Consider the following 9,144-nt stretch of genomic DNA (forward strand, 5'->3'; position numbering starts at 1 on the left):
GGTGATAGGGTTCCTGCAACCCCTGTTGAAACTCCTGCGGAGTTGGCTTTACGCCTTGCTAAAGAACTTGAAAAGACGAAGCTTACCGATTCGGATATGGAAAACGTGCGCCGAAATCTGTTCAGTAATGGATCAACCCATATGGGGATACCACCTTCGGCTTCCCAAGGGATGATGCTAGATAAGTTCGATGGCAAAGCTGGGTTCAAAACGTGGCAAAACAAGATGCGCTACTACTTGGCCAGCATGATCATGGAAAGGTACCTCACAGAGGATCCACAAACGCTTCCACAAGGTGACACTGACGTGTATGTGGTTGGAAGTATGGATAGTTGGGCTCAAGGAGACTACTGTTGCAAAGGTCAGATTCTGAACCGTTTGGTCAATGATTCGTATGACCTCTACAGTATGTACAAGACTTCAAAAGCACTGTGGCTAGCTTTGGAGACCAAGTACAAGACTGATGAGTCTGGGATGCAGAAATTCTCAACTACGAAGTTCCTGAATTTCAAGATGGTGGATTCCAAACCAATTATGGAACAAGTGGAAGCTCTTCAACGCATCTTTCAGGAGATCGATTTGGAAGGGATGTCGATATGCAATGTCTTCAAGACGAATTGCCTGATCGAGAAGCTACCACCAGGCTGGTCGAATTTCAAGCATTACCTTAACTTCAAGCGTAAGGCAATGTCTCTTGATGATCTCATCCGTCGGTTGAGAGTTGAGGACAACAATCGTGGAGCTCATTCGGATGCTCAAAGCCAAGGGCATGATGTTCATGTAGCTGAGCATAAGGCCAAGTTTAAAGGCAAGGGTAAAGGGATCTCTATTCCTCATAAACCGTTGAAGGTGTCATCTGGACCAAACTTCAAGAAGAGCAACCTTGAGAGGAAGTTCAAAGGGAAGTGTCATCATTGTGGTAAGATTGGACACAAGGCTGATGTTTGCAAAAGCAAAGCAAAAGATCTCAAGTTGCAAGCAAACCTAACTGAAGAAGACATGGTTGCGGTGGTTACTGAATGTAACATGGTGGAAGACAACCCAGTGGAGTGGTACTACGACACTGGTGCTACCACACACATATGCTCTGATAGGACCATGTTCACCACCTATGTGCAGAACAAGTCAAATGAGCAGCTTTTCATGGGCAACACGGCGGTGTCCAAGATTGAAGGTAAAGGCAAAGTGGTTCTGAAGCTAACTTCTGATCGTGAGCTCACCTTGCAGAACGTGAAGCACGTACCTGATATGCGGAAGAATCTCATCTCTGGAACAGTGCTAAGCAAGCATGGTTTTTCCATTAATTTTGAGGCTGATAAGTTAGTTCTTAAGAAAAATGGGATGTATTTGGGAAAGGGTTTTGTTAAGGGTGGACTGATCAAAATGTCTGTAACGACAGTCCATCCGAAAATTGTAGCTTCTGCTTCTGTTGCTGAAATGAAAGAAAACCCTATTGCTTACTTGGTTGAGTCGTTTACTACTTGGCATGAACGTTTAGGACATGTCAATTACAAAACAATGCGAAAAATGCAAAACTTGAATTTGATTCCGAAATTCAAAACTAACCAAGAAAAATGTGAAGTGTGCGTACAGGCCAAACTCACTAAAACTCCCTCACCACGCGTTGAAAGAACAACCGAACCTCTAGGTTTAATTCACACAGACTTATGTGATTTAAAGTATGTGCAAACTAGAGGTGGTAAGAAATACTTTGTTACCTTCATTGATGATTGCACAAGATATTGCTATGTATATCTCTTGCATAGCAAAGATGAAGCACTGGAAAAATTCAAAGAGTTCACCCTCGAAGTAGAAAATCAGCTTCAGAAAACTATAAAAGTAGTTCGAAGTGATAGAGGAGGAGAATATAATGAGCCGTTCAATGCATTTTGCAGAGAAAAAGGCATTATACATCAGACAACCGCTCCCTACTCGCCAGAATCTAACGGAGTAGCGGAACGAAAGAATCGAACTCTGAAAGAGATGATGAATGCGTTGTTGCAGGAATCTGGGTTAGCCCAGAACATGTGGGGGGGAAGCTTTGCTTACCACTAATTACATCCTCAACAGGATACCGCATAAGGTTACTGGCAAGTCACCATATGAGCTTTGGAAAGGTACAGTACCTTCGTACAAATACCTCAAAGTGTGGGGGTGTCTAGCAAAAGTGGCTGTACCACCTCCTAAAAAGGTCACAATTGGGCCTAAGATCGTAGACTGTAACTTCATCGGATATGCACATAACAGTAGTGCATATCGATTTCTGGTTCATAAATCAGATATTCCAGATAACCATGTGAATACAGTTATGGAGTCAAGAAATGCTTCATTTTTTGAAGACATTTTTCCCTGTCGGAAAACTAAAAAACGGACTCGTGAACAACGAGATGCAGCAACTTTGGAAGCTGGCAATACTTTGAGTACTACTTCTGTAGAAACAGAACTGGAACCTAGAAGAAGCAAATGAGCTCGCAAAAGTAAATCGTTTGGTGATGATTTTCGGATGATGGCATTTCTAGCTGAAAATCTACCAAGAATATATGCAGAAGCTATGTCTACACCTGATGCACCTTATTGGAAGGAAGCTGTCAAAACTGAAATAGATTCTATCATGCAACATCATACTTACGAGATGACAGATCTACCACAAGGATTTAAGCCTTTGGGATGTAAATGGATTTTTACGATAAAACGAAAACCAAATGGCGATATTGAGCGGTACAAGGCTAGGCTTGTAGTGCAAGGATTTCGGCAAAAAGAAGGTTTAGATTTCTTTGATACCTATTCACCGGTAACAAGACTATCTTCGATCAGGATGCTCATAGGTATTGCAGCCTTGAGAAATCTTGAAATCCATCAAATGGATGTAAAAACTGTTTTTCTTCATGGAGATTTAGAAGAGGAAATCTACATGAAACAACCTGAGGGATTTGTTATTCCAGGACAAGAACACAAAGTGTGTAAACTTGTGAAGTCATTATATGGACTCAAACAGGCTCCTAAGCAGTGGCATGAGAAGTTTGACAGTATGATGATGTCTAATGGTTTTCGCATTAATGAATGTGACAAATGCATATACTACAAAACTACTCCATCAGGGTACATTTTGTTATGCTTATATGTAGATGATATGCTCATCATTGGCAGCAACAAAGACATCATAACTCAAACGAAAAACATGCTCAAAAGAAATTTTGACATGAAGGACTTGGGTTTAGCAGATGTAATTTTGGGGATAAAAATCATCAGAACTGATGAGGGCCTTATCTTGTCTCAAACCCACTATGCTGAAAAAGTGCTTGATAGATTCAAGCATTACTCAAATGGGACTGCAAAAACTCCAGAGGATCCTCAAATTCACTTGACCAAAAATTCTGGTGAACCTGTGCTGCAGGTGGAGTATGCAAGAGTAATTGGCAGTCTAATGTACTTGACAAACTGTACAAGACCGGATTTAGCGCACTCTGTAAATGTACTTAGTCGCTACACAAGTAATCCAGGACATAAGCATTGGATGGCTATAGCTAGAGTTTTGGATTATCTACGTTATACCAAAGATCATGGCTTGCACTATGGTAGAGAACCCGGAGTTTTGGAAGGTTACAGTGATGCCAACTGGATCGCAGACTCGAGAAACTCAAAATCCACAAGTGGATATGTTTTTACACTTGGAGGTGCAGCAGTGTCCTGGAAGTCTTCCAAACAAACTCTGGCAGCTAAATCAACTATGGAATCTGAATTCATAGCTTTGGAGATAGCTATGTCGGAAGCTGAATCACTTCGTAATTTCTTGGAAGACATACCGATGTGGGGGAATCCTGTGCCTGCAATACGTGTACACTGTGATAGCGAANCAACAAAGACATCATAACTCAAACGAAAAACATGCTCAAAAGAAATTTTGACATGAAGGACTTGGGTTTAGCAGATGTAATTTTGGGGATAAAAATCATCAGAACTGATGAGGGCCTTATCTTGTCTCAAACCCACTATGCTGAAAAAGTGCTTGATAGATTCAAGCATTACTCAAATGGGACTGCAAAAACTCCAGAGGATCCTCAAATTCACTTGACCAAAAGTTCTGGTGAACCTGTGCAGTAGGTGGAGTATGCAAGAGTAATTGGCAGTCTAATGTACTTGACAAACTGTACAAGACCGGATTTAGCGCACTCTGTAAATGTACTTAGTCGCTACACAAGTAATCCAGGACATAAGCATTGGATGGCTATAGCTAGAGTTTTGGATTATCTACGTTATACCAAAGATCATGGCTTGCACTATGGTAGAGAACCCGGAGTTTTGGAAGGTTACAGTGATGCCAACTGGATCGCAGACTCGAGAAACTCAAAATCCACAAGTGGATATGTTTTTACACTTGGAGGTGCAGCAGTGTCCTGGAAGTCTTCCAAACAAACTCTGGCAGCTAAATCAACTATGGAATCTGAATTCATAGCTTTGGAGATAGCTATGTCGGAAGCTGAATCACTTCGTAATTTCTTGGAAGACATCCCAATGTGGGGGAATCCTGTGCCTGCAATACGTGTACACTGTGATAGCGAATCGGCTTTGGGCAGGGCAAGGAATACCCATTACAATGGCAAATCTCGTCACATCAGACGGAGACATAAAACTGTTAGACAACTTATCTCAACTGGTGTAGTTACGATTGATTACATCAATACGAAAGAAAACCTAGCGGATCCATTTACAAAAGGTTTGGCGCGAGATCAAGTTATAAAATCATCAAGAGGAATGGGTTTAAAGCCTATGACTTAAGAGGATGTTTGATGGTAACCCCACCTACTCAGATTGGAGACCCCATGACCTAGGTTCAAAGGGACAACTAAATCAAGCTGAATCTGCTACAAGCACTAGAAGACTTTTGTCTTTTCCCAGTTCCTAGAGTGATGTAAAGTGCTTCCTGTATGTTAGAGGTTAAGCATATGCTTTTAATGATTTGAAATGTAGCTTTGTAAAATATTTGAAATAATTACAGGATATTTCTTTAAATACAAGCAGCTTATAAAATCACCTTGTGAGTGTGAAATGGGGCCGTTTCTAGGAGAATATATGAGGCTATACTCTCCAAGTTCACTCATGATTAACCAGGCATGTTCAAGGCCACAATGAACACAATAGAGAACCTCGTTCTACGAGAAAACAAAGCTGTGTTATGCCTGCTGTCTAAGTTTACATACAAATCCGGATGGTTCAAGACATCATGTTCACCAACTGGCTGAGTAAACTCGACAGGTATAACAATGAGTCGGTTCAAGGTTGAAAAACACCACCAACTCAGATACAGTTAGTTTTCGCATATACTCTCGAAAGTCTGTCTAGTCTAGATAGTCTAGCTAGTAGTGTCAGTCTATAGGATTAGTCCTTTAGTTATATGTTTAGACTTATTTCTATTCATGTGGGGAATTGTTGGAACTGAATTTTCAGAAACAAGTTTCAGAAAATTGCAGGTTTTGGGACAATGACTTTCCGGCGACTTTCCGGCCAAATTCCGGCCAAATGGCTGATCGGAATTGTCTGGTCGATAGTGCAATGGAAAGCTGGTAACGAGTACTACAAGATGGTATACTCATACGTCCAAAACGGAGTTGATTTGAATGAGAAATAAGAGTGTGAAGTGAGCTACTTGGGATGGTTTGGAAAATATCCCACATCGGAAATATGATTGATTTTTCACTCATATATATATATAGTTTTACACTCTTCTAGTTTCAAAAGTGTGTAGAAGGAAGAGGGAAGGTTCCCACACGCGAACCGAACCGAACCGGGCCAAGCACGGATGCGGGACGGGCCGGACGCGGGACGGGCCGGACGCGCTGGTCTCGGACGCGGGCTGTGGTCTCTTGGGCTTTTGGGTTTTTGGGCTTTTTGGCTCTTGAGACACCTGTAGGCTCATTTAATTTTTGGAAAGACTTGGTGTGAACTCCAAGCAAACTTGGGTAGCACTCTGAGAATATTCAGTGAATATTTTCCTGAGACCTCCCTCCTTCCACTATATATAGAGACATAGTCTCTCATTATTTTTCACACACAAAAACATAAACACTCCTTCCTCTGAAGATCTCTCTCTCCCTCTCCCTTGCTTAGTCGAAGTAAGTTCTTAGTTTAGTAGTCTCGAGAGTATAACGTAGATCTGTTCGCTTGAGTTCTATTATTGGTGTGCTACTGTAATAGTTCGTGATCGGTTGTATCCTGGGATTCATAAATCGTGATTGTCCGAAAGCACTTACAACCGATTAATTGAATTAAGGAAAGAGATATCATATCTTGTCTCCGTGATTTATTTTATGCTTTATATTATGCTGTTGTAATTCGTTTCTGATTTCGTTAATTTAAATATAATTCGCATCTTTTCTNGAACCGAACCGAACCGGGCCAAGCACGGATGCGGGACGGGCCGGACGCGGGACGGGCCGGACGCGCTGGTCTCGGACGCGGGCTGTGGTCTCTTGGGCTTTTGGGTTTTTGGGCTTTTTGGCTCTTGAGACACCTGTAGGCTCATTTAATTTTTGGAAAGACTTGGTGTGAACTCCAAGCAAACTTGGGTAGCACTCTGAGAATATTCAGTGAATATTTTCCTGAGACCTCCCTCCTTCCACTATATATAGAGACATAGTCTCTCATTATTTTTCACACACAAAAACATAAACACTCCTTCCTCTGAAGATCTCTCTCTCCCTCTCCCTTGCTTAGTCGAAGTAAGTTCTTAGTTTAGTAGTCTCGAGAGTATAACGTAGATCTGTTCGCTTGAGTTCTATTATTGGTGTGCTACTGTAATAGTTCGTGATCGGTTGTATCCTGGGATTCATAAATCGTGATTGTCCGAAAGCACTTACAACCGATTAATTGAATTAAGGAAAGAGATATCATATCTTGTCTCCGTGATTTATTTTATGCTTTATATTATGCTGTTGTAATTCGTTTCTGATTTCGTTAATTTAAATATAATTCGCATCTTTTCTCAATTCGATTTTTGCGCTCCTAACAATGGAAATGTTGTTAGGATTTTATGTTCAGCTTGTCTATGGTTGTGCACAGCTGGTCTCTTCTATGAGTGCAGTTAAGAAGGGTGTTTTTTTCAAGTTACATGTGCAGTGCGCCACAATTTCTAAGCCACAAGTTCATGAAAGTCATATGCATCCTTTATTCCTGACATCCAAACCAAAAGAGGACCGGAGAATTTGTTTAGTTTGCAAAAAGTCAAACCATGTTTTGACAAATGAAACATTCAATTGCATTGAGTGTGACTTTTCTTTGTGTTTTGGATGTGCTACCTTACCTCCAATGGTGAGGTATAAGCACGATAAGCATGTGCTCACTCTTTGTTATGGGAAGGAGACAAGTACCAAGACTTATTGGTGTGAAGTTTGTGAAAGAAAAATAAATCCCGAACAACGGTTTTATATGTGTGGGGAGTATTGTTGTGTCACCTTACACATTGAATGTTGTCTTGGGCAGGACTTATACATGAAGCCTGGTTCATCTTGGTTTCAGTTTGGGAAATTTGAGAAAAAGGTACACGTTCTGCTCAACAATCAAAAGATGAATCGATATATGTGCTCTTTTTGTGAGAAGCGTTGCCCACACAAAGTAGCCTTTCGATGGTCTGGATCAATATTTTTTCTTTAATTTGTGTGACTGACTAGCGGGAGAGAATAATCCAAAGAGCTTGACACACTGGTTGTAAGAAATATTACTAAAGTTATGTTGTATTGGTTAGTCACTGACATTAACAGTAGACTGATTAGGTTAAAACACTATTCTTGGCAAAGTTACTTCAGATTTTGAATTGTAAAATATCAAACTTTGAATTGTAAATGTTATACAAAACTACCAGAGAAATATATTTGCTAAATAACTTAGGCTTTGAATTGTTGGTCCATACACTCCATACTGAACAATGTGTACTAATAATTTGGTAAACTAAACTTTATACTGGAGTATGGTGCATTTTTTAAGCAGACCAAAAAAATGCAGATAAATAATTATATTTTAGTATGGAATTAATGTTTACTGCATACTAACATATGTTTTATTGGTCTGGACTTGGTCTGGAGTTGATATGGAGTATATCAAATAAATGTGTTAATGGTAGAAAAATAGCGGACTGGTCCGGTTTTAGTCCAGTCTCGTGTCTGGAGCATACCAAGTTACCAACCAACAATTTGAGGCCTTACAACATAGCCTACGTAGAATAGATTTGGTCATTATGAACACTAGATTAGTTTCTTTGCTAAAGTACTTTATACATTAAAATATTGAATTCCTTTTGGACTCAATCATCATCATCATCGATTCTGAATTATTAGAAATTTCAAGAAACAAATACATCAAAGCTATATTAAAAAACACTAGAATACTATTGAGATATAATGATCCTTTTAATTTTTTAAATTTTTTAAAGAACACTAGAGTAGTTTATTGGCTAAATTACTCCATACATTGAATTTGAATTATTAACTCTGTATAATTGACATTGAAGTATATTGGTTTTGTCTAACTATGTAATTGCACTGAAATAATAAAATATGAAAAATTAACAAGAGATTTTTGTATTTATCTTGTACAGTTTAAAAGTGTACCTAAGCTAGAGAAATTTCTTTCATCTACTAAATTAGATTTTAAAAAATGTGGCAAATGATAAACTGAATTTTGTATATTATTTTATTAGATCTAAGATGTGCCAATCATCTTCTAGTTTATTATATACATGTTTCCCCTCCCTTACCAAAAAAAAAAAAATTATATACATGTTAAAGCGTGAGAAGTAACAAAAGACACAACCTCTCTGGAGGAAGAGCAGTGAGTTTAAAATGTTGAATGTACACCATAAGATTTAAGGCTGATGACTTTCAACTGTTTTGGCAAGAAAAAATATTTCTCACGCTTATACATATGTATAGTGGCTAAGCGTGAGAAGTAGTAACCAAGGACTCTCAACCCATGTGGAGAAAGAGCAGTATGCATGCTTTAATGTTAATGACCCCATAAAATTTAATGCTGATAAAAATTTATTGCTTCGGTAAAAAAACAGATCCTTCATATCAACTTTAAGTTTAAGCTGTTTTCTCAAAAAAAAAAAAAAAAAAAAAAAAAAAAAAAAAAAAAAAAAAAAAAAAAAAAAAA

The 9,144-nt window shown here is 39.1% G+C and overlaps 1 pseudogene; it reads left to right on the forward strand.

Moving 5' to 3' along the window:
* Positions 1 to 9,144, forward strand: part of LOC109126523 — a 15,577-nt pseudogene that overhangs the window by 3,843 nt on the left and 2,590 nt on the right.

This window comes from Camelina sativa, chromosome 2, assembly GCF_000633955.1.
Source record: "Camelina sativa cultivar DH55 chromosome 2, Cs, whole genome shotgun sequence".
Classification (NCBI taxonomy): Eukaryota; Viridiplantae; Streptophyta; class Magnoliopsida; order Brassicales; family Brassicaceae; genus Camelina; species Camelina sativa.